The following is a 27,829-nucleotide window of genomic DNA, read 5'->3' as shown; positions in this document are numbered from 1 at the left end:
TAATTTAGATAACGTATTTTTATTCTAAGAAAATGAAAATCCTATATGTTATTTCTCATTTAATTAGAATATGTCACTCAAAGTGCTGCGCAATATCAAATACATAACAGCTAAGATATTGACTGAAATATAATTAAAAACTGTAAAAATACATGACATTTCAACATTAAAAAAATGACACATCTTAAGTTAAAAATTAAAACTATGTTAATACGTGCTACATTAAACAAACTTAATAATAGGAAAACATTTTGCTTTCATTACAAACATTAATGAATAAATATAATAAAACTAGGAAATAATATTTAAAACAAAATTAGAAAATATTTATTTCAAAATAGTCTTAATTTCATAGTTTTATCGATTATGTAATATTTTTCTTAAAAAGGAAGTAAACTATTAACTCCATCGAAAGAATATATAAATTAGAACTGTTGCTTTTGATCTTGTACCATTACCAGCTTTCTTACTGTTAATTTAAGTAAAAAACATGGTTTATTACAAAAACTAATTGCTTCCTAACAATTATCAAGAAAAGATTTTCCTCAAAGTAATGGTCAATCAACCTTTAAGTGGTGTTCGACAAAACATTTCAAACTATTGCTTCAAACTAGAACTTTAAAGCAAAAGCACGTCTGAGTTTGGAGCTAATAAAAATAGATGCTAGAAATAAATTGATTTGGAAATTATAATATGATAAATTTATTCTTCACAGTTTAAAAATATTATCTAAATTTCTTTTCCTAATTTCTTTCAGAATAGGGCACGTATGATAAATGCGCTAAAATTTTTTACAATTTCAATAATACAGGTCTTAAATTAAGCTTAAATGCTAAAGTCATAAGTTATAGTTTTTTTATGACTTTAAAGGCATAATTTGTCAGATGGGTTAATATAAAACTTCGACGGAAGTTACTTACTATATTAATAGATGAAATAGTTTTTGAGAAAGCATACGTGCAGAAGTTTTAAACTTTAAAGGTTATCTTTTTAAACATTTTTCAAAAAAATTTACTCTGCAATAATTTCCAAGTTGACAATTTATGTCATGTAATACCTAATTTTCTCAGCTAAATACTCAAAATTCAACTTTACCTAACTTAAAAGTTTCAGTAAAATAAAGCATTCCCTCCACAGCCTGTTGTGAGCCAGGGGATTCATGTAAATTAAGTCTCTACAATTTCGTGACCAACAACATGATTGTAGAAATGTGGTCAGCATTACACTCAGGCCGCCTTTACTTCCCAGATTAGCTGATACCCATCGATCTGAAGCAGGGTGGACTTCAGGCCACCACTGGGAAAATTAAAGTATGTCGTGTTTTTGGCAGTTTGGGTGATTACGGGTACTTTTAAGCGTCTCGAGACACCTTAAACTGTGCGTTAGTTCTAGTTAGTTATCCCGACAATGCCATTTCTTTTACGAGATTAGAAAACTAAACTTTCCTTGTTTGTTTAAACCTTTGTCACTCTAAACGATAAAATAAAAAGTATTCTCATTGTAACAAAAAGAACTAGAGTAATTAATAAAATTAACTCTCATTAAGAATAAAAAATATAAATTTAGATAGTATTTATAATAAAATGAAATTCATGACGAAAATTTAAAAAAAAAAAACATTTACTTTTAACTTCATAGATAAAAGAGTATTCACTCGAAAATATTTAGAAATATTTCTATTAAGAAAAAAAGGACTCAGACGTATTGTTTACTACATTTTTCAAATCAATTTTTTTTTAAAGTTTTTTTCACTCAAAATTCCGTTTCGAATAGACTTAGTTGAAACTTAAAAAAAACGGTTGTATAATCTCGAAGTAAAAAATTAACTGTAATTAAGAATAAAATGTATAACAAATTTAAATAGTGTTTAGAATAAAAATAAATTCATAACGAATATTAGGAAAATAAACATTTATTTTTAATAATTGTTGTAATAATTAAGTTTTTTTCCCCTACAAAAGCATATTACTAAGAATGAAGCATATTTCTAGTTTATTTAAAAATTTGTTTCGACAAAAGCAAAATAATATTACAAATTAATATATAAATATGCTTTTAAAAAAATAAATACATTATTTTAAAATAATTAGGACTGCTAGAATATTATTTTTTGTTTTTAATCAGCTAATTTCTTTCAAACAAGCTGTTTTAAAATAAAAATTCTTAGGTGATCAAAGCACGTTTTAGGTATCACCTATTATGAAGCAAACAAAAATAATTTCCTCTCTTTTGATTTCTTTTTTAAATCTTTTTCCTAACTGTGGGTCTAAAATGAACTGAAACTTAAAGAACCTTATGTTCTAGAAATTGACACACATTTAAAGCTTCAAAAATAAATAATTAACTCTTAATTAATTTACATACTTAATTTGTTTTTCCTTTATTTACAAAAACATTTTAATTATAAATGTGAATATATCAATTTGCTTATAAAATAAGTACTTCAAGTCATCTTAATAAAGATTCCAAAAATAATAAATAATATTTCTCTTCGTAATTTTTACATTTATACGTTCAAATAAATTGCTTTAAAAACGCAATTCTTATGATAGTCTAAATAAATATGAGGTTATAACAAAACCTTGAGAAAAAAGAAATTTAAATTTAAAACGAAAACATTCCTGCTAATTTGCAAGTGAGACGGATATCCATAATTACTGAGGGTGATCTTAAATGAGCTGAAATTTAAACAATTCTTTATTCAGGAAATTGACACATATTTAAAGTTTGAAAAATAAATAATTAACTCATAATTAATTTATATACGTAATTTTTTTTTCTTTATTTTCAAAAACATTTTGTCCATAAAGGATTACAGATCAGACATGATAGCAAATGCTAATCTACCAATTAACGTTGTAAGACATAAAAAATTAATACTTTGTTTCATCTTAATTAAAATTCTAAAAATAATATTTTTCTTAATAGGTTTTATATTTATACCTTCAAATGAATTGCCTTAAAAACATACTTCTTATGATAGTCTAAATAAATAAGAGGTATAACGAAACTAAAAAAAATGAATTTCCTGCTATTTTGTAAGCGAGACGGATATCCACAAATAATGATCGTCACAGGTTTTTGAATTTGCATTCAAACATGCAAATTTTGTGTACTTGTGGAGTTGGGATGCATCCGCAATGGTTAAGCAAGGAAATAATTATCTTTGTTGAAATAAAACCTCCTGAAAAGGGCCACATTTTTAAAAGCAAGAGGTAGACTTAAATATTACTGTCAAAAATCATGATTTTTCATACTGTGCTGAGAAAAAAAATAAGGTCAAAATTATAACTGTATAGTAAAATTTACCATGTTTCTAGCTGTATGGGAGCACCAAAAACTGAACCAAAAAATAGTAACGTTCACAATTTCATTTCATCAACGTTTAATAACATTAAAAAAATTAATTTTGAATAGTTTTTAAAAAAATATCATTAGTTTTTAATATGACAATATATCTGTAATAACTAATTTTGCTTCTATGTGTGTTGTTGGTTTTGTCAGTATATTTCCCTCTTTTCATGCCTTTTATTTAAAAGCAATTACAGTTTCTGATATATTTCTATCGAAAAAATTCCATTATTATCTAGTTAATAATTTTATCGAACAATTTTACTGATAATTCAGCACAAAACTGAAGCAGTAACTTTTAGCAGTAATAAAACTGCTTTGAAGCATTGACATACAAATATTCAAAATTTCTCACTTACTCTTGCTTGCAAATGAAATAATTTTATCGGGGAGAAATTAAAAACATTAATGTTATATTTTCGCATGAAAATTTGCAAATTTGACAAATTAACATTTGATTTATCTTTAGTTGACATTTACCACGGCTGTTATTTTTCAATGATATTTATGCATTTACTAATACGTTAAACAATATATACTTAGATGACTGATAATTAATCTGAAGAACGTTAATGAATTTAGTACAGAATACTCTGATAACTTAACCTTTTTAAAAGCAATATTGCAATTTTCAACCATACTTGCAACACGCTGTTGAAGGTAGTGTATACTTTGTGATTTATGAATAAAGCTGAAAAGCAATGAATAAAGCAAAAATCATAGATTGAGTTGTTTTGCTTACTATACAACTCATGGAAACAAATATTTTAAGCTAAGTTGTAAAAAGTGAGATTTTATCTAACATATCTCCATGAAGTGCAGTATTGTTTCTTTCAACATATTAATCATTATATTTTTTTCATTATCTTCGCAAAAATTTCTTAATTCAGTAACTCAAAATTTGTATTCAAAAATCCGATCTAGTTTAAAACTGAAATAAATGGTAGTTTTTAAGACAAGCATGATTATTCTCAAAATTTGAAAATAATTTTATTAGAATTAGGTTTTAGTTTAGAATGTATTGATATAAATAACTCAATTATAATAACAATCACTTTAAGTTTAACGAATATTTTATTGAATGGTTTTAATAAAATAAATAATTGTAAATGTAGCAAGCTCATTAACTCCTGACACTAAAAATATTATTTTCTGAAATTCTGTTATATTCTAAAATTATTCTATTCAAAAATTATTCACTCAACGATCAGCAAAAAGTCAATAAAACTTCCTTTTTTTAATCACCGTACCTTTTAAGGTGTTTGCCTTCTACATTTCAATTATATTGCGAACGTAACGTTTTCCTTTCTCTTACAAGTATGACTTTGAAATAAGAATGACATAATGTTTTCATATTTTTATAAAGGCAAAATACCTTTACTCAATTTTATAAAATAAAGTTATCTGCCTGAAAATATTTATAGTAGGTATGTTGTATCTTACGTATGTTCTTTCTTAATCGTTCTTTTTTTAAATCACTGCGATGATTCTCGGCAGGAACCACAATCCTTTTAATCTGGCACAAACTGCAAATATTCAATATGAAAAAAAATATGTGGATAATTTAGATAGTCTACTGTAAGAAACAATAACGATCTTGTATTTCAGTCAATTAAAAAACTTTAACTAACTCCAATATTTAATAAAACTAGGATAGTTTAAAACTGGTTAACACTACACTGTAAGAGATACTAATTAAAAAGTGTGAGAAGCTAGTCAATTTATGTGTAACTGACCTCCGACTTCTTTAACCATAAAATTTGAATTTTTGCTACATGTTTAATTAACTTATAAACTGTATTAATGTTTTTAAAAAATTATTTCTAAAATATATTTAGTAGAAGCGTTATAAAATATTAGAAATAATTGATAATTTTGACAGATATCAAAAGTTCAGTAGCAATCAGATCAAATTCCAAATTTTGTAATTTTAATTGTTTTGTCTTTTTGTCGTACTTTTCTACTAAAGAAAAACAAACGTTTCCATAAAAAACAATCATATTAGGTTATCGCTAATACTTCTAATTTTGTGCAATGTATGTACTATTTAATTCTTAAAAACTTTAAAGAAAAGAAAATGGACATTGTTCATAATAAGTTCAAAACTCAAGGAAGCTCAAACAGCTTGTAAAAATGGCTTATTTCAGTCCTTGCTGAAATTGATAAATTGTTTAAAACATTAATTGTCTTTTCCTAATGGTTACACAATCATTAATCGCATTTCAATGATGTTCTATAATGCAAATAACATTGGTAAATTAAAAATGGAAAGTAAACAGTATAGCTAAAGCAGTTACATTCAACTAATATTTGAATACATAAGAAGTACTTGCAATTAGATGTGCCTTATCAAAATTTCCGTTCATAGTTAAATAAATAAAATATTATTTTAGAAGGACTTGTGTATAAAAAAGTTTGAATTTCAAAATAAATAAAGCATACGTCACATTAAAAGCAGTGTCTATTATTTATGTACCATTGTAAATAATTATTTATATACTATTTGCCAATACAAATATTATTTTACCCACGACGGTTCTCAAAATTGATTTGATGCTAATATATATATATATATATATATATATATATATATATATATATATATATATATATATATATATATATATATATATATATATATATATATATATATATATATATATATATATATATATATATATATATATATAAACAAAAAAAATAGTCTGCAATAAATTGCGTAACAAGCACTTTTTTAACGCTAAAGCTGGTAGAAAAAATACAAATGATAGATTTAAATTTGCTGGTGAAACTAACGTCGCGCCGCCAGGTTAACTCAATGCATGATGACAGGTAATAATACCGGCAATTTAACGAATTCGCAACTTGTTTGTTTCTAACAGGTTTATTCGTTGGATTTGACCGCAGTGTGAAAGATGGTTAGTTCTCTTATTCCTTTTTTATATTTATACACAAAAGGAATTTTATATTTTGGTGTTTCTCAGACTTCAATGATGCAAAAAAAGCAGAATGTTGAAAAAAAAACTCTGAAGGTTGCAAAAAAAAAAAAAATTAACATTTACATAACCTAAAAATTGAAAAGAAAATCTATTTATATTGTTTTTAGTAATTATTAATTATAAATAACTTGGATGTAACCTTTTTTTACAGTTATGCTGGAGATAAAAAAAAATTCAAAATTATATGAACTAAAACAATACTTTCACCTTAATATGCTTTAATATTAAAATTTTTGATCATTATTATTTTTAAAATTTACATGTTTTAATTATATACTAAAATAAGCTTAATAAGAGGCTTCTTAAATATTATTCTGTAACAATCTATTTTCTATTTAGTGCTATGTATTAGTGCTTTCGTTGCCTTATCGATACTTTTTTAGATGCGGCTCATACTAATCGCTAAGGTGTAAAAATCCAACTTTTAAACGAAAGCAAAAAACAACCTGAATAAAGCACAAATGAAAGTACATAAATGTAATGAAATGTTTAGAAATAGAAAGTACATAACTTATGTACTTTCATTTACGCTTTATTCACGCTGTTTTTTGCTTCAGTCTACATAGCACTAAGTGTACCCTATCCTTTGTTGGACTAACTGTTAGAATTAAAATTAAAGAAATACTTTTGATTTCAAATTTTTTATTTCATCCCTGTTTCGAAATAATATAATATTGTATAATGTTTAAAATAACATATAAAAACGGCTATTGTTTCTCTAAAAAACGGCTGAATATGATAATTACAATTAAAATGAAATTACATAAAATCAATACAAACTAAAAAAAAAAAAATAGTCTTTTTCTTTACTGATAAACTCATAAGTATTTGCAAACTGCCGATTGATTGTCGGCCATAAAATTTTACCCATAAATTAAAATTTTAAACAAAACTTACCAAATAAGGCAAATAGTATTTTTTCTTGGAGAAAGGCACATTAAAATATGGCAGTTAATTACCAAGACCGAGGAAGCTACTTTCAATCAATTTTATCATTTGTATCACGGTAAGATAATCATTTTATTATATAAAAGCGCAAATAGATAATACAACGCCGCATTACTTTACCGTTATCAGAACAAAACCCCTGTTACGTGTAGGGATTGGAGGCTTAACGCATCACTGACATATAGTTGGTTGTATTCACCGAAACTTATCAGGGTTGCCACAAGGGTGGGAGCACGTGTTCGCCAATGAAACTGGTAAATAGCGCCAAATTGTTTTGTTATTATCTTCTTAAGAACACCCCTTCAAATGATGCGAATAAATACTTAGGCTACATTTTTGGCGTGACTCTTTCCATTTGTCACTGTCTACTCAATAGTTGAAGCTTATCTTTTTAAGTAAAGAAGGTTTAAATTGAATTAAAATTTACGTACCATTTTTTTTTCAATACTTAAAGAATATATTCATTGTTAAAAAAATAATTTGTATACACATATTTTTTAAGCATTTAGAATTATACGATTTGTAGATGTTTATCTTGATTTTTTTTAAAATCATCTTAGTAATACCCTCATTTGGAAACTTTTTAATGCTAACTGTTATAAATGCATGTTTTGATCTAATATATATGTATGCAGTAATATATCTAATGTGTTTTTGATTAATAATTAATTTAATGAATTTTTTAATTCAAAAACTTCTAGGGTTTTTAAATTTTAAAGTTCAAACAGCTTGAATTATATAACTGTTGGATTTAAAAAAATTTCACCAATGAACTCGTTGTTTTTATCATTATTTCGTTCATGTAACACTTGTTGTAACATAAAGGTATACAAAAATGTTTATATTTTCAAATACACAAATTTTTTATGTACACATAAGAAATTTAAAAACAAAACTTCATGTCCCCTTTCTTTCTTTTTTTTTTGTAAAAATCTATTTCAGGATCTATTTCTGGAATCTAGTCTAATCTATTTCAGTTTGTAAAATATTTTCGAACTCGTAACATGTAAAAAGGGATAGTTTAAAATAAATATTTTACCTGCTAAAAATATCTCTTATAGAAAAGGAAGAATTTGGATTTTCCATGCAAACTCTCAAAATCTGCTGTTAAAAAATATTCTAATTTTCAAAATTACTTTCTTAATACGATTTATATTGTACAATCTTACCATTAGTCATCAAAAATTTATGCCTGTCTAATTGCATGTCTTTTTTTTTTTTTTTTTTTTTTTTTTTGAGTCATTAACCCTTTGACTCATAATTTTATTAAACATATTTTTGATACTTTCTTTATTATTTTAATCAATAATTTTTCAAATTTGCACTTACTTACAACTATTTATAGCTTAGAGAAACAATTATTCATCAGTGAAATTTCTTTAATTTACAAAATCAATTAGTGATTCTTAAATATGAATGGGAAAATTTTTTTTTAACTTCTTTATGTTTGGATTTTATATTTTAGTACAAATACAATTCCGATAGGCTTACAGATTTTTTAGTAACTATTAGACGGTTTTATATAATTAAAAAAAATGCAAACATATAGTTTTGCCTGTAATTTGAGAGTTAGAAAATATATATATATATAAAAGGGGCGCAGGTGACCTACCTGCGTCGAAGGGTTAAAGCGAACTGGTGGTAAAAAAGTATTGGGAAGCTCGAGAGCAAATGGCATGATAGTCAAAGCTTGATATTTTTATTTTATTTTTATAACCGTCGTTGAACAGCCAACCCAATTTTTGGGTTCACGACTACTAATGTCCAACTCCACCCCCTTGTAATTTTGAACCCAATCCAGAAGACAAGGGAATTCCTGGATCAAGTATTGGGAGAAATTTGCCTTCGTGGAGGACTTTTCGATGGAACTAACTCGCATTTGCGTTACATGGAGAGGAAGACCATGAGAACCTCCCACGGTTAGCCTGAATACAAAGGGACTCTTACCCATGATCCGTCTACCACTGAGGATATTTCACTTCAGCACTGTGGTCGGTGCTAGCCGGATGCGGATTGACCAGCCATCGGAATAATTCGAACCCGGTTCACCCCATTGGGAGGCGAACGCTCTATCCCCTGAGCCATCACAGCTCCAAGGCTTGGCATTTATCAAAAAAAAAAATTTTGAAGGTGAAAAGAAAAGAAACGCATTTGACTTAACTGGACTGTACAATGAGAAAATGGAGAAATTAGCACTTCAAGAAATATATTTCATATTTCAAAAACAAAAAGTTAAATAAATGAATAATTATAACAATTACTATTATAATCAATAAACTGAATTTGAAGAAGCTGCTCTAATTTTTTCACCTCTAAATGTCGATTTTTATATTTGTTTCTTAAACTCATAACATATCTTGCATTAAGATTAAAAAATATTTTCTTTTTTCAGTTTTGTTTTAAAATTTTACACTAATGGACAAACAACAAACTTTGGCTATGAGTAGGATATATGTTAATTAAATTATTTCTATAAAAAATAATCCAACAAATTATTTCCAGTTCTAAAAAAAAAATTCGTTAGTTCGTAACTAAATTAGAGTTGAATTCTTATTTTTTATTGAATTTTCAAAGTTAACCGATTTTACGGAATAAACTTTTTAACGTTAAATCTGGTTTGAGAGTTGTTTAGTAAGTAAGAATGTAAAGATTTATACGTAATTTTTAGAGTTAAGAAAGATATTTCCATGTTCTTATTACATTCTTTTTTAGTTCTACTTGTTTCTGCTTATTAAGAGTAACATATAATTAAATTGTAAATCAAGCGTACTACAAAAAATTGGCTTTAAATAAGGCAATTCGAGGATAGATAACCATTGAGTTTTATAACCAAAATAAAAGCACTAAGAAGAGAGACACAACTCAGCATGCACTCAGCATATTTTAAGCAAACGAAATATTGAGAAAAAACTATTCAAAAATTGTTCGAAAGTAAACTTACAAGTGGCTATCTCTTCTTAATATCGAAGAGAGTTGGCCATTCAATACATTGAAGAAAGTTAACCATACATAACAGTACAAACATATTACAGTTAACCATAAAAAACTTACGATAAGCTATAAAAATTGAATTTGATCCTGAAAAGTAAGCAAAAATGAACCTATTAAACAAACGCTGTTTTATTTATTTTTTACAACCGTCGTTAAATAGCCGACCCAATTTTATGGATTTGCGACTACTAATGTTCAAATCTGTAGCCTTTTAATTTTGAACCCAATCCAGAAGACAAGGGAACTCCTGGATCGAGTATTGGGAAAAATTTGCCTTCGTAGAGGACTTTTTGATGGAGCTAACCCACATTTGCGTTACATGGAGAGAAAGACCACGAGAACCTTCCACGGTTAGCCTGATGGCAAGAAGACTCTAACCCATGATCCGTCTACCACTGAGGATATTCCACGTCAGTAGTGTGGTCGGTGCAAACCAGATGCGGAATTTGTATCGACTGGGATTTGAACCCGGTTCGCCTCATTGGAAGGTGAACGCTTTATTCCCAGAGCTATCGCAGCTCAAACAAGCTCTATTGTACAAGTTTAATCAATCACTTTCATCAACTCATTTTTGGCAAAGTTTTCTAAATTTTGCATATATTTCATGGAGCCACTGCGCTCTCCACACTTATCTTGCTTAATCATTATTATTAGTTACGTTATTGTAATCTTGTCTACAGCCAACATACGGATACACTTAAAAAGTACCAGCACTCAGGGTGCCGGTACTTTTTATCGTAAAATCTATTTTTAGCGGAACTTGTTACAGAACAAAAAAAAGGCTGATGTACCATAATTTTTAAAGTAATAATTATCATGAAATCACTGAATTAGTCTAATTCAATAAATATTGCACTTTCTCTGATAAATATGACACACCCAAAAAGCGGTACTTTATACCGTAATTTGATCCGGGATTTTTTATAGTGTATTTAACAAATTCTGAATCCGTAGAGTTCGATAATTTGTAGGTTTTGATCAGATAATATGCTAGGTCTGTGGAATCGCATTTTTGAGAAAATAGCACAAGGAGAACATAATTCTAGTAAAACTGATGTGCAGTTTAGTGATGGTAATTTTGGTTTTAAAAAAATCAGATTAATAAAACGAAAATATATGATATTTAAAGCATTCATATGGTAACAATTTACCGGGAATTCTGACTTACAAAATTATACTACTTATTGCCACACATTTAGTAAAAATTACAAAAATGAAAAGTAAATTTAACCAAATAAATGGTTTTATGACCTGCTCTAATGGATCATGATAAAATTACCAAATTTTACCCCATTTATCAAATTTATCACATATTATAAAGTCATATTTTATTGTTAATTTTACCCAAATCGTTGCTAAAGTTAAAATGCTAAAATATAATCGTTAAATAAATAAATTAAATGAAATAAATAAATTCATTGTATAAATTAAATATATAGAAAATTATGTAAATTAATTTAATCAATTAATATATAAATATATAAATAAATGAATAATAAACGTATTAATAAATAAATAATAATTATTAATAAATATATAAATGAGTAATTAATAATTACTGATAAATGTATAACTAAAGTAAATAAATAATTAAAGTAAATAAATAAATAAAACCTAGAAGTTTCATTTAAACCAATTCTTAAATCAATAAATTATTTATTATTTATGGTATCTAACGTTACTTTTATATCAGGTTTTTTTATTATTTTTAATTTTATTTTTCTATTCTAGATACGCTATACGAACTTGAGTGTTTAAGACCTACCATAGTAAATGAGTAAAAAATATTGTAAAAAATGATCTTACACATTGTTTTTTTTAATTAGGTTATGTTATTTTTTTAAAAAAAAGCAATAGTCACTAGGTACTAGGTAAAACAACGACAAAACAAACATTATTATTCGTTATATCTCTTAACGTTCATTTTATAACTTATATAGGTATATATATAAAATAGCTATTTTTATAAGTCAAGTATCGTTACATATTACAAAGTGATAAGACATTTAAGCTTTAAGTAACAAATGTTCTAGGATTAGTTTAGTCTATAGCACGATTGTCGTGAATAAGTTATGAGAAACAACGTTGTGGTTAATAAATAAAGAATAAAATAATCTCACGTTACAAGTTTTTTTAAAGCATTTTTTAATATAGATATATATATATATATATATATATATATATATACATATATATATATATATATATATATATATAGATATAGATATATATATATATATATATATATATATATATATATATATATATATATATATATATATATAGATAGATAGATAGATAGATAGATAGATAGATAGATAGATAGATAGATAGATAGATAGATAGATAGATAGATAGATAGATAGATAGATAGATAGATAGATAGATAGATAGATAGATAGATAGATAGATAGATAGATAGATAGATAGATAGATAGATAGATAGATAGATAGATAGATAGATAGATAGATAGATAGATAGATAGATAGATAGATAGATAGATAGATAGATAGATAGATAGATAGATAGATAGATAGATAGATAGATAGATAGATAGATAGATAGATAGATAGATAGATAGATAGATAGATAGATAGATAGATAGATAGATAGATAGATAGATAGATAGATAGATAGATAGATAGATAGATAGATAGATAGATAGATAGATAGATAGATAGATAGATAGATAGATAGATAGATAGATAGATAGATAGATAGATAGATAGATAGATAGATAGATAGATAGATAGATAGATAGATAGATAGATAGATAGATAGATAGATAGATAGATAGATAGATAGATAGATAGATAGATAGATAGATAGATAGATAGATAGATAGATAGATAGATAGATAGATAGATAGATAGATAGATAGATAGATAGATAGATAGATAGATAGATAGATAGATAGATAGATAGATAGATAGATAGATAGATAGATAGATAGATAGATAGATAGATAGATAGATAGATAGATAGATAGATAGATAGATAGATAGATAGATAGATAGATAGATAGATAGATAGATAGATAGATAGATAGATAGATAGATAGATAGATAGATAGATAGATAGATAGATAGATAGATAGATAGATAGATAGATAGATAGATAGATAGATAGATAGATAGATAGATAGATAGATAGATAGATAGATAGATAGATAGATAGATAGATAGATAGATAGATAGATAGATAGATAGATAGATAGATAGATAGATAGATAGATAGATAATGACCGGTTTTTATAGTAAATACCATACTATGGTAAATGGGTAAAAAAACTCCTCAAAATAATCTAACAAGAGTTTTTTTTTTTTTTTCGCAATTAAAGAAATAATGATCACTAGGGTGTACTTGAATAAAGCAATGTAGCAGTTTCAGTCAAAAATTATTATTATTCGTTACATCTTATAAGGCTCATTTTGTAACCTATGTAGGTATATACGTAAGATAGCTGTTTTAATATGTTAAGTATCGTTACAAATTACAAATGATTGATAATCTATTTTAAGTGTCAAATGTTCTAGGATTAATTTATTCGATTGCACGATTGTCGTGAATGGCTTGGGAGAAACATGGTGGTTAACAGAATAAATATGGTAGTTAACAGGGTAAACATAGTCTCGCGTTAAAGGTATTTGATTTTATACTCAAACTTGAATTTTTTTTTTCTAACTAGATCCATGAATTGAGAGATAATAGGAGAAAAACTTTGAACAGAACATTCTGACCACATTATATGCAAAGATACGCAATTTTAGTATTTTTTTTAATCTTTTTATTTATTTATTTTATACAGTGTAGAAAAAAAAGATTAATGCTACAGATTTACAGCTACAATTAAATGAATGGAATAAAATGCGTAAGTTTTTCTTATAAAAAAATAAGACTGTTGATTAAGGATTTTTTTAAATTGTTGAATTTTTTTTTAATTGTAGGATTCAAATGACTTTTGTTATGATTAACCAAAATTTAATATCATTGTTTAAAGAAAGTTCTTTTAAATTCTAAACACTTTAAAAACAATTTCTTTTATAAGAACTGAATTACGTGTGGATACTTCAAAACCAACTTTGATTCCCAAATCAGATTTGTATGGAGCCGTTAGAAACAAGCCCCAGAGCAGCGGTTACTAATTTTTTTCGGCTGTGGAACCCTGTATAATAATCTGCATCTTTTGGTGGAACCCCGACTTTATAAACAAAGTATATAAAGACAATTGTGAGCATATTAACCAATAAAAGACTAATTTCTCGTAGAAAATATTTAAGAAGATTAATATTTTTCATTGTTTTATCATTTATAATTTTAATTTTCTATCCAACCAGGAACTCGCTGTCCAAAAACCATTATTATAAAACCATATTATATTGTTAATTTCAAGAAAATCATTCGCTTCGGTAAAAATTACTAAACTTTTTGGTGGAACCGGAAACGAAAGAAACTTATGTATCTTGTTAGTTTTGATCATATTTTTTATCTAGCGTATGCTGTCAAATTATACAAAAATTTTGAAATAAATTTTGACACTGATCTTCTAACATTTTAACAGCAGCAAGTTTCGGACTTTTTTTCTTTCTTTAATTAATATCTTTTTAATATTTTTCTAGTAACAATGTTAATAAGATCAGGCAAGTACATATTGCTTTCCTTTATGTCTTTTCCTAGCCTATTGTTTTCTTTGTAAGAATTTGAAGTTCTTTCTTATCGAAACTTCAACTAAATATTCTAAATGAGTCATTTTATTTCTATCCTTTTTGTTTCCGCATACACAAATTCAATAATAAAAGAAAAAAAAAACTCTTTGGGTGGGTTTGAAAACCTTTCAGAAAGTTTTCAAGTTAGTTAAAAAGTAACACATGCAAACGAATTGACTAAAGATACAAGCTTCCCCTTTCAGTAAAAGAATTTAAAAAAAACTTCATATAAATCTTTTACCTCCCACGAAGATTGTTTTTGTTTCAATATCACTCATACTTAAAATAGACGCGAATCCTCTATTTATGTGAACCAGAGGCTATATAATTAACAGGATTTTGTTAGGTTTTAAGCCTCTTTTACGTTTATGCCTTTTAAGCCGAACTACACGAAGCGGTAATTGGAATTGTATGAAATTATTAGTCTTTAGATTTTCTATAATTCTTTTCACGTTGACAACAAAACCGTAAAAAGGATTTTCTGTTTTTCTTTAAAGGAAGTTTTCCAAGTTTTTTTTACGCACACATTAAAAAAAAAAACGGAATTTCGCCTATATTTTTTCTCCAGCAGTTTTTTTTAAAAATGTTTATCTCCTTTCATTTTTGCAGGGATTATAACTACCTTTGTTTTTCGAAACCTCGATTGATTGTTACTAAATCATTAACTTTTAAATTTAAGAAATAAAAGGAAACAATTGCTAAAAGTATAAGAAATATATATTCTGTTAAACATTGTGGAGCGTGTTAACCATACTATAGTTGCAACCTAAAGAGGATGCTAAATTAAACCAAATGAGCTTACTTCTTAAACTTGATAGAACGATACTATGCTTCAACTTGAAAGGAAACAATTTAATATAATATTTAGGTTGCAGCGAATTTACACCGTATTATGGTTTTAGGTACCGGTATTATAGTGCAACGGTGAACCAATTTTTCAAAGAATGTAGTGGGAGATTACAGACAAAAAGTGAGATATTTTTAAAATTCTTATAACATTTGATGAATAATAAAAACGTTTCACGAAGCATTTGTATTCTTTTGGTGCACTTAGAAGATGTAATGTCTTCAGTTCAAAATTATAAGATTACGGAATTATGCGCTTAAAAGGCCCAACCGGCTTATGTATAGGTTAAGGTTTTATGTTTGGGTTAAAAATGTTGAAACTTTTCAACCCAAACAAAATGTATAATTTATCAACCAATCGTTGTTTAGTAGTATAGCATACTAGTGGAAGAAATGAACAAATTTTGAAGTTCGTATGCCTTTATATACAAAAAATAAAAAAATAAAAAAAGCATATTATTTAATAAAATCTCTTTAAATCTTTATGTATTTCCCTAAAAACGCGTTCGTTGCTTGTTCTTTTATCAGTATCTTTTCTAATACATTATTTTTTTCATATTTTAGTAGCTCTTTACTGCATTGACTAATAAGAAACTGTAATAAAGCATCAAATTTTCTTTAAAATTTTGAAGATTTTTACAAAAATGAGAATTGTAACAGAATGTGAGGAAAAATTTTTATCACGAAATTATGCTGTGAAACACTTCGCAATTTCTCTGTGGTTATGGCTAAATTGTTTCTCTTTTTAATTCAATTAAAAAGTGTTTAAGAATATAAAAATTAAATATGATTGAATGTGATAAAAATTAAGTATAATATAAAGCGCTTTTATTTTATTTTTTTTAAATATTAATTCAAAATTGTAAGAATATGACGTATGTATAAATTTCTTTCTTTTGCGTATATTTATAAAATGCTAACCATTTTATAATAACTAATTCCTTCAGATTAAATCATACTCATTGTTAAGTTGTTGTTACTCTAAAATCAGCACGTAAAATACGAAAGAGAACACTTTAATAACTTCTAATCTATTGGTCAGATTTTAACGCACTAAATGCTATGTTAATGGTTCGAAAGCCTAATCTTAAATATGCTGATTTATAAATACAAACGATATTTAAAGTTACGAAATCAGACAAAAGTGTATGTTTTCTGAGTGAACATACATTTTTTTTCTTCGACGGGTATGAATTTTTAAAACTGAAAGGCGGATAGGAAAATATGGTTGAAATAGTTTGGACTGGGAAACGGTCGAATGTTTGGTCTACTTTAACAAACCATTAGATTATTAGCTCAAAAGCTTATAAAGTGTTTTTTTTTTTTTTTTTTTTTTTTTGTCTACACTGTAAGAAATCGTGTATAGTTGCCACAATTTTTAGTCTTAAGGTAAACTAAGTACATTTTTAAGTGCAAAACTGTAGTTATTGTGTTAAAAAGGATATAAAATTGACAAAATAATAAGTGTTTGAAAAAAATTAGTGCGAATACCCATTACTAAAAATCTGCTTGTTTTTTAGAATAAATATTTTTGAAATGAAGAGATAAATTCATTCTAATGACCCTGAAAATATTAGTTGTTTGTAAATAAATAAGGAAAAATGAAAAAATAAATAAATAAAACTAAAACAGTGAAAAAGCAAATAAAAACATACACGTGAAATAATTTTTGTTTACCTCGAAACCAAAAATATTGACAACTATCACCAATTTTTTTTACATTGTACTGAAGATTTCAAATATTAGAATATAGTTGAATTATTATGTTAAAATTTAAAAGCAAAAATTCGTTGACTTCTATGTTTTATATAAAAAAAATATTATTATACATAATAGTGCGTCAAAGTTAATATTGAATTCTCTAAAAATAAAAGTATATTCAGTGTTGAACAATAATAAGAGATTTTAAATGTCACTTTCTGTAAGGTGTCAAAAATATTCAATTTTTTTTTTATTCAAGTTGATTTTAATTTTAGAAAACTTTTATTTGTTAATTTTTATTCTATTATAATTTTGTTATATTATTGTTGGAAAAGCTGAGTACAAACATACATGTAATGCAAACATTACTTTATTATTCAATTGTCAGAATAATGTTTATTTAATATTATCAATAAAAACAAGTTGCATCGATGGAGATTTCATTAAAACATTCGCGTATTTGGAAAATGAAATAAAAGTATTAAATAAGTGAGTTGGCGATAAAATGCCAAATCTAGTTCCTCACCCTTCTTCTCAGAGAAGCATTTTCATTGGATGTTTACTGCTCCGCCCAGGTACATCCCCAGTGGACGAACAGGCAGACACATAGATTAATGGTTTTAATTACATTAATTGATCTTCTGTCATATTACATTCAATGAAGGGCAATTATAAATGCCTAAAATAGATTTTATTATAACTTTTTTCTATTCTTCATTCAAGTTAAGGAGAAGAGCTATTGAGATGTAAATTGGATTTGTTATTTTTGTTACACCATATTGTTCTCATTTGTATTTAGTTTTTGTTAGAGAAATCTTTTAAAAAACCTAAAGAGAGTAAATATTTCAAAGTTCATTGAAAGATTTATGTATTATTTTGAAAGAATAATGTGTCTCAAAGTATAGTAATTTTGAACAATTCACATTGGTAGGTAGTAGAATTATATCATGTCAGAATAGTAAATTTTTAAAAGAACTTTTAATGGATTTAAATAGAGATTATATTTTTAAGTTCATTAAAAAAAATTTATGTTATTTTGAGAGTCAAAGTATAGTTACTTTGAATGATTCAAATTGGTAATTTAAAGTATTAGAATTATTTATATAACATCAAAAAGCAATTTATGTGTATAAATTTCATAATTTTTTTTTAATTTTTTGAAATGAAAAAATACGAATTAGGCCATGTTCCTTCATTTTCGTTTTATGTATAAGATATTTAAATAAAATAAAGCACTCTAGTTATTTTAGAGGAAAGTGGAAATTTTTTATAAATGAATTAAAGGAAAAATAATTTTTCAAGAATGCAATTTAAAATTATTGATAATTGTGAAAATTTTATCATTTTGTTTTCGGGAAAAGGTTAATGGGTGGATATAGATAGCATATGTCATTTGTGTGACAATTTCTGAAGGGGTATGAAGGCAAATATATATGTGATCTTGTTGAAAGTTCACATGTCGGTATAGAGGTAGCATTTGTTTGATTATTAAAAATGACAAGTATTATAAATCCATTATCAATAATACTAATAATAAAAATCGAAATTGAAGTCATTAAATTGAAAAAAAAGGCATATTTGCACTTGTTAAATTATCGAAGAAATTATAGTTTTTATTCTCCAGAAGTAACTTGAGAAATCTTACAGAATATGATATAGATAAGAATTCTGAATTAAGACTTTCTCGCAAAGATTAAGGAAAGCTCTGAATTCCACGTATCTTAAAAGGACAATTCTATTATAGCAAACGTTAGAAGATAAAAATGGGTGTTGTTTGTTCAAAATGTGTATAAATGTATAAAAAGAATTAATTCAAGCGTAGCTACATTTCAAATGTAACGTTTAAACCCATGTTTTTATAATTATAAAAATCTTTTCTTATAATGATTAAATAATGCTGTCAAAAGTCTAACGGAAAATACCTTACCTTTTTATATTCAAGCATATTTTGTATAGAATATTGTATATATTATTGTAAAAATAATGTATTTTACTTAATGAAAATTTAGATATAACCCTTTCATTAAATGTAACTGATGCCACAATTTGTTTAAATGAAAATAAACTGCAAAAAATTGGTAAATTATAAAAAATAATAAAATTGAAAAATAATAATTTTAATAAAGCAGTGGACTTCTCTGTAAAAGTCTAATATCTGGGTAAAGAAATAAATTATTTCCTTATTTTTTAGTAACGTTGTTAGATTGGTTACTTCCCAATAAAATCTGTTTGCTCTAGATTAATTTTATGTGGAAATTGGAAGTGGAAAGCATCTGATAAATATTTTTTTTTAAACGAAAAATACGAAAATTAAATTTGCATAGATTTGCTCATTAGTGGATTTGTTGTTACCCTTTTCTACAAATGGGCACTGGAAAGTTTCCCCCTCTCCGCCCCCAAAAAATAAATAAATAAATAAATAAAATTAAATAAAAATTCTTGCGGTGATTAGATAATAACATACACTGTGAAAAATTCTGGATCAAATTACGTTAAAAAGTATTGGCACACAAAGTGCAGCATCCTTAAAATCCATTTTGGGTTAAATTTTATACCGTAATTTTTACAGTATTTATCTAATTCCAATTATGCGTTGATTTTACTGTAAATATTACTATATAACAGTTACGGAATATTAGATTTTTGTTCCTGAAAATTTTGCGGTAAAAACGAATTTCATTATAAAAAAGCACCGGTATTTAGAGTGCCCGTACTTTTTTACCGTAATTTGATCCGCAATTTTTTACAGTGTAGTAACAAATGAAATGAAACTATCACTGGTCCTCATTGCCTCTGAGGAGTTGAAAACGCTAGAATGCTCACAAAAAATTTGAAAACAGATTTTTCAGTTAAGTAAAATTCATCACAACAGTATCAAATAAACTTGGCACTGTAAATCTAAACTCTCAATGTAAAAAAGTGGAATCTTGATAATCTTAGCGGATATAACATACAATCATATAAATATGAACTACAAAAAAACAAAAAACAAAAATAACTGTGCATATATTTAACAGAAATTTGGTCCGAAAAAGTTAAGTAATTTGGAGAGATACAGTCATTCTAAAAAAGCCTCGTATCTCCTTTAAGTTACTTAAATTTTTTAAGTAGAATATCAATTATAATTTAAACATAAATTTTTTTGTGAGGAAGTTGAATAATTTGGGAAGCTATTTTCATTCTAGAAAAGCCTCGCATTGCATTCATCTAATCGCAATTTTCTTTATAGAACATCTATCATAATTTGAAGATATTCAAAAAAGTTAGCTAGTTTCGTTTTTAGAAAATTTTGTTCTAGAATAGCTGAAGTTCATAGTTGATATTGTATCAATTCACATAGCATAAAAAAACTGGCTAGACACTCATGCAATAGTAGAATTTATTGACATTTAAATTTTATTTCTGAATAACTCTAAGATTATTTACAGAAATATGACTTTGTAATTAAAAAGACACCTAATTTCACCTATCACCAAATTTTGCTCTTTAGTAATTATTCTAGACGCTTTATTTATTTATTTTCATTTATGTATTTATTTATTTATTTAATTTTTTGCTAAAACATGACTGCAATCTCAGCTAATACATAGAACACTTAACCTAAAGAAAAAGAAAAAAAAAGCCATTTTGATTGTTCGATTAAATTCGATTAAGTAACCTTTTGGACAGTTTTTAGGGTATCTTAGGTTAAATATCTTATCATAAATATCTTAGGGTATTTCAGTTTTATGTATTTTGTTTCATGTCCAAAATGTGAAGAGAAACACTAAAAAATTCCGAATCAAATCCTGTAAAATCCCTGAATCATTGTAAGTAACTAAATATTACTGTAAAATTACGGAATAAAATTTTACGCTAAAAATGGATTTTATGGTAAAAATGATTTTACGAATGCTGCACTCAGGATGTCACTATTTTTTACCATAATTTTACCGCGTGTTTTGTACTAAGAACACTAAAAATAACTTACAACATGTAAAAAAGGGTAAAAATCATAATTTATAATTTTTAATGCCAAAATTAAAAGTGATTGATAAATTTTAATAAAATTTAATTGATTAAATGATTAAAATATTGCTTTTCGCGTTCATTAGCTTACTTTCTCTAAAGCTATATATTCGATCTCAGGATGTTGCTATTATATATATATTCTATTCTATTCTATTTTATTTCATTGTATTCTATTCTATTCTATTATCTGAATTCTATTGTACCTGTTAAGACAAAAATAGAATTTAATTATGTAAATAAATATTTATTAAATAAATTAGGTTTATTCTTTTTCATTCCCTTAAACTCTTTATTAAGAATAATTTTTATTAAGAACAAATTTGCTACAACCGCTGTGCATGCTTTTCATAAGAAAATAATGAATTTAAAAGTTCATAATATCGCTTTAAAGTAACATATTGATGTACATGCAATTGCCGATAGGGCTTAATATTTGTAGTAATATTACTTCTTTGTTAATGAAAATCTTCTGCTTTTTTTCAATCAATATTTAATTTTTCTAGTTCTTTTTCTTTAAAAATCTTTAATATTCTTGTTTATACTAAAAATAAAATCGATGATGAAGATGTAATGGTCTTGATAACTTTTTTTCTTCAGCTGATTAATAATAAGTACAATTAATTGTTTTCATCAATATGCAGTAGAATTTTTTTTCCGGTATTTATTTTATGAACTAACACGGCAGGTCATGTTAAAGAGATATTTTTTCCCCTCATTAATATTATAGCATGATTACGCTATAGATAAATAGGGATTAATTGCTTTTTTAAAATTAAGAAAGAAAGAGAAGGAAAACAACTCAACTTATAATTATATTTCAACGATATAAATTAATATCCGCTGGTTCCTCAACTTTTACATATTTTAGTGTGAAAAACAGCAATAATTACAACAGCAATAATTAAACTATTTCAACCTGTCATATTAACTTGTCGATAAAAAGTTACATGATTAAGTTAGTTGTCCTTTTAATTTGTTTAGTAAAACTACAAATGGGGAAAGATAATTATTTCAGATTATTTATATCCCAAGAACATTGTTTAAAAAAAAAAATCACTTTAGACAAGAAATTAACAAAAAAATTTTGAACTTCAGTTTCTGTTGACCAATTAGTATGAAAAAAAGGCATGAGCAGTGATGCGTGTTTCACCTTATCTGATTGGTTTATCTGTTGTTTTAAAGTTACAATCACAAGACATTGATGTCTCTTTTAAACGCCATACTGGATTTTAAAAAAAAATCTGTTAATATATATATATATATATATATATATATATATATATATATATATATATATATATATATATATATATATATATATATATATATATATATATATATATATATATATATATATATAAATATATATATATATAAATATATATATATATAAATATATATATATATATATATATATATATATATATATATATATATATATATATATATATATATATATATATATATATATATATATATATATATATATATATATATATATATATATATATATATATATACATATTAATTGCAAATAAATGCGTAATCTAAATTAAGCTATAAATGTTTAATTTTTTTAAAAAGGAAAGAAAAAAGGATTATCATTACTATTTCTTTTTTTGGAATACTTGCAACGATAGTTTCACAAAGCAATCAAGTTTTTTTCCCATTTACTGCATAAATAATTTTTAAAAAATTAAAATTTATATAAAATATTAAGTTGCCGGGATTATTATAAGAAAAATTTCCTAATTTTCGTTAACAAGCTTAAATAACTTTATGGTGACGGAATAAGGTTATTTTAAAAATAGTTTTAAAAATTATAATGAATGAATTCCTAATATAAAACACTCTTTTTAAAAATAATATTAAAACATAACACCTGTTATGATGTTCATTATTATATCTAATCTACATGTGACTGGAGGAAACTATTACAGAGTGGTCAAATTTGCGAAACTTAAAAGTACCGTAGTGTTATATCTCAAATAAAATGTTAACAAAATATTCAAAACTTAGAAAAAGTGATCTAATATCGGATAATATCAAGAAAATACCGATGCTTATTAAATACGTAAGATCTAATTGATACAATCATGGACCATGGTTATTTATGGACAATTTTATAACAAAAAAAAAAAGAATCTATAGGACATTTCCTTCGCATTTGACTAAAAATTATACAATTCAATGACGTACTTTAGAATTCAACAAAGGAAAATCTTCCATAGACCAACCATACTCGGTTTATAATCAATAACTAGCTTCTGTGTTCTCGCCGTCTTTTTCATGTGTAATTTAGATTGTTCTTGTTCGAGTCTACTATATCCGACTACAATAGGAGTGTCGTTTATTAGAGAGTTATTGCATGTTAGGTGCCTTTATTCAGTATAATTGATAAAACTTTTAAAATTATAAAATAATAATCTTTATTTTTTAATAATAATTTTTTTTAGTTTTTGTAAAAATCATTAAACAATAATGCATACCGTAATACAACGAATTGTTTAAAAGAAAAGCTCTAATAATGAAATTAATAATTGGAATTTGATTATCCCGACGTGATAAAAATTGCAATTTAAAAATTCCAATTGTATACAGTCGTTTGAGTGAGATTTTATAATACGACTCAAATTGCATTTATTGCAATACTATCTATTCATACCATTGTAAAAAAAAAATATATATATATACAGGGAACACAATGTTACTGTCTACATTCTTGTTCGAGTCTACTATTCTGGCTACAATAGGGGTGTCCTTTATTAGACATCAGTCGCATTTTAGGCTCCTTTATTCTATATAATTAATAAGCTTTTCAAAATTAGAAAATAATAATTTTTTTTAGTGTTTATAAAAACCTTTAAATGATAATGCATGCAGTAATACTACGAATTACGTGAGGAAAAAAAACTGGAATAATGGAATTAATAATTAGAATTTGATTATCACAACGTGATGAAAATTGTAATTTAAAAATTTCAATTGTAGACATTCGTTTGTGTGAGATCTTATAAAACAACTCAAATTGCATTTATTGCAATACTATCTACTCTTACTATCACAAAAAAGAAACTATCCTATTATCTACGTTTTTGTTCGAGTCTACCACCTCCGGCTACAATAATGTCATTTATTAGACGGCCATCGCATATTCGGCGCCTTTATTATATATAATTCATGAAACTTTCAAAATTATAACATAATAATTCTTTTTTTTTTTTTTTTACTTTTTTTTAAAACCACTAAACGATAATGCATACAGTAATACAACGAATTGAGTGAAAAAAGGAACTAGTAATAAAGAATTAATTAAGAATTGGAATTCGACTATCGCAACGTGATGAAAATCATTATTTAAAAATTTCAATCATGGACATTCATTTGAGTGAGATCTTATAATAAAACTCAAATTGCATTTATTGTAATAGCTTTTACCTCATACTATTTGAAAAAAAAAGTTACAAGGAAACAATGTTAAAGTGCATCCCTCTTTTCCTAATAGCTCTCTTCAGTCGAGTAATTAATGTACTTAAACAAGGCAAAAAAATATAAGTGATATAAGATCACCCACAGAAGTCAAAGAATAGGGAAAAAAATGTTGACCAGTGGTCCATTCTGATGGAGCCATCTTGACAGTCTGTGGCCCCACTGTTGACAGGAATGATTACCGTAATCAAGAAGAAGAGGTGTTGCCTTGCTTGCCCTACCTGCACATTACCTGCAGATTTTGGAAAGTCAAATACCACCAAGAAAGAATATGGCGTATACGCAATACTTACGCATGTCGGGATATTCAAGAACAATCGAATCTGTATGATTGCAAAAATACAACGATTTAATTTACGGTAATTAATATTCTTTCTGTTTAAAAAATCGTATAATTTTTAATATCTTCAAATAAAAATGTGAGTTTTATATAGCCTTTCAGAAAAATCGGGTCAGGGTTGACCTATAATATTAACTCCTTGATTAATCTTTTGGAAATACTGTGAATATTCAGTCTGAACTTAAGAGTATACAAAAATCAATATTTATTCTTAAATTAATTCTTCTTGATATCGCTTAAAGTTCTTTTCAAGAACTGAAGCAAATGAAACTTGAAGTTCCAGCCAAACTCTCCAAATCTGTCCTCCACTTACAACAATACTTCTTCGAAAATTTGAAATTCAGTTTTCAAAATTATTTTAAAACTTTTAAAGTGAATGAAAACCTTTTTTAATCATAAAACTTTCAAAATAATTTTTATTAATTTTAATTATAAACTGATCTCTACGAGCAATTAACGTATAAATACTTTTCTTATAATTGTCAGAGATAAACATTCTTTCAATTAAATGTAATGTCAGTATTTTATTTTATTTATTGTTACTCGAAAAGTTACGAACAATTAAATCAAAGGGTATTTCAAGTACAAAACTTAAAGAAGATATCATAGAATAAAATGTATACATTGTATTAAGACATATTGTTTTGTACCCACAGAGGTAGATTTAAAAATTCTTGAACCATATGTATATGAAGCAATTTTGCGGTATCTTTAAGACTAGTGAAAACTTGGGCACAATGGTCGTTTGAATATTTGTTAATAGTGCAAGGAAAAAAAAATCTGGTAAAATTACCGCACCTATATGATAATTATATTTTTTGGGAAAAAATTCTGGATAAGGAAACCAAAATATACGGTATTTAAGCTATTCAGTTCGTAATTCCTCTGTCATATTTACCATAGAGTTTAGTGGAAATTCTGGTTTTTAAAATTATAGTTCTTATTACAACTAAAAAGTAAATTTAACCGAATAAATGGTTTTTATGCCTTTCGATATCATGATAAAATTACCAAATTTAATCACATATCATAAAACCAAAATTTAGTTTTTTGTTTTAACGAAATCATTGACAAAGCTCTTCGGTAAAAATGACCGAACTTTTTGACAGAGCAAAAAACACGGTAAAATTCCCACAGTTTTAATCAAATTTTTTTCTTAGTCTGCTACTACCACGGTGAAACCAAAGAAATATTCAACACAATAACTATTTTAGTCAATGATTAAGTTTTGTCAGTTTTTTAATCTGTGCCATTAAAATCAAGTTTTTTAAGAAGACAAAGTTACGTGGGTTTGTCAAATCAAAACAATTCATAACTTTAATAATAACTTCAATTCGGAAATCAATAAAATATGTATAACTTTAGGAATTGTATTAGTAAAGTACATTGGCTATAATGAAAAACAAATCGATAAGCTATAGCGAAAATTTTGCAAATAATCCTTACAGATAATAAATTATTATTATATTGTTGATTAATAATATTTTTTCATCTTATTCTATAAAGATTATTTGGGAAAATACTTCATAAGACATATTACCTTACAAGACATATTACTTTACAAGGCATATTACTTTACAAGGCACATTTATACTTCATAAAACATATTACCTTAGATTGCGATTACTGAACACGCAAGTTTGTCTCAAAGTACATTATCAATAAATAAATCCTGATTTTAAATATTTGTTTCCTAACACATGTATGTGACATTAATTACTAAGTTTAAAACAAATAATGTATATTTAGTAGAAGTTTTTCATTCGTGTTAGTTCGTTTTAATAGTTTAATAGTTTCTACTACAGTTGTAAACTAGATAATTTTTATTGAATTCAAGAGAATCAGAAGAATTTAAATTTTTTTAATTTTTTTAAATTTATAATAAAGTTAGACAGATTCTAAATTTAAAGAAAAAAAAACGCCCGCAATAAATCAATTAGGAGAAAATTTCAAACAATTTCAAAATTATATGTACAATTTTACCATTTTCAAAACATCATCTACTCTACTACTGGAAATAACTACAAATCTGAGTTAAAAAAGTTGAGATTTTTATCTACTCATTTTATCCAGTTAATGAACCATTACGTATCAATTAAATTTCTCGTAATTTTTTTTCTTTTTCTAAATCCAGTTCTTCGGTTTATTAGGTGAATCACAGTAAAATAAACTGAAACAAGCTTTTTAAAATTTACTGATTTCTTAACAGAAATTAACTGCCCAAAAAAATCAATTACAGTGTAAACGCTTTTTTTTCTCATTTCCTGTGAGAAAAAACACTTCAAAAACTAATTGTCTGTGACTTAAAGCGAAAAAACATTTTTCGCACCATTTACAAAACACAAGTAGATTTAAAACGCCATTTAGCCCGATTTTGTGACAGTTATTTAATAATTGTTAATGAATCCAGGGTGCCAGAAATTGCGATGTACTAAAATTCCAACTA

At 25.8% G+C, this 27,829-nt stretch overlaps 1 protein-coding gene across 2 annotated transcripts in view; it reads right to left on the bottom strand.

Moving 5' to 3' along the window:
- LOC107448374 (uncharacterized) overlaps positions 1-27,829 on the bottom strand; it is a 188,723-nt gene that overhangs the window by 81,161 nt on the left and 79,733 nt on the right. The window contains exon 1 of one of the 2 annotated variants that reach the window (XM_016063543.4): positions 7,248-7,489. The exons of the other annotated variant lie outside the window; for it this stretch is intronic. The gene's annotated coding sequence lies outside the window, so the exon portion shown is untranslated. Of the gene's footprint in view, positions 1-7,247; positions 7,490-27,829 lie in introns of those variants that run through there. 2 annotated transcript variants of the gene reach the window in all.

Source organism: Parasteatoda tepidariorum, chromosome 11 (genome assembly GCF_982258835.1).
Source record: "Parasteatoda tepidariorum strain Cologne lab strain chromosome 11, Ptep-v5.0, whole genome shotgun sequence".
Classification (NCBI taxonomy): Eukaryota; Metazoa; Arthropoda; class Arachnida; order Araneae; family Theridiidae; genus Parasteatoda; species Parasteatoda tepidariorum.
Note: the sequence above shows the minus strand (reverse complement) of the source record. Positions and strands in the feature narration are given on the sequence as shown.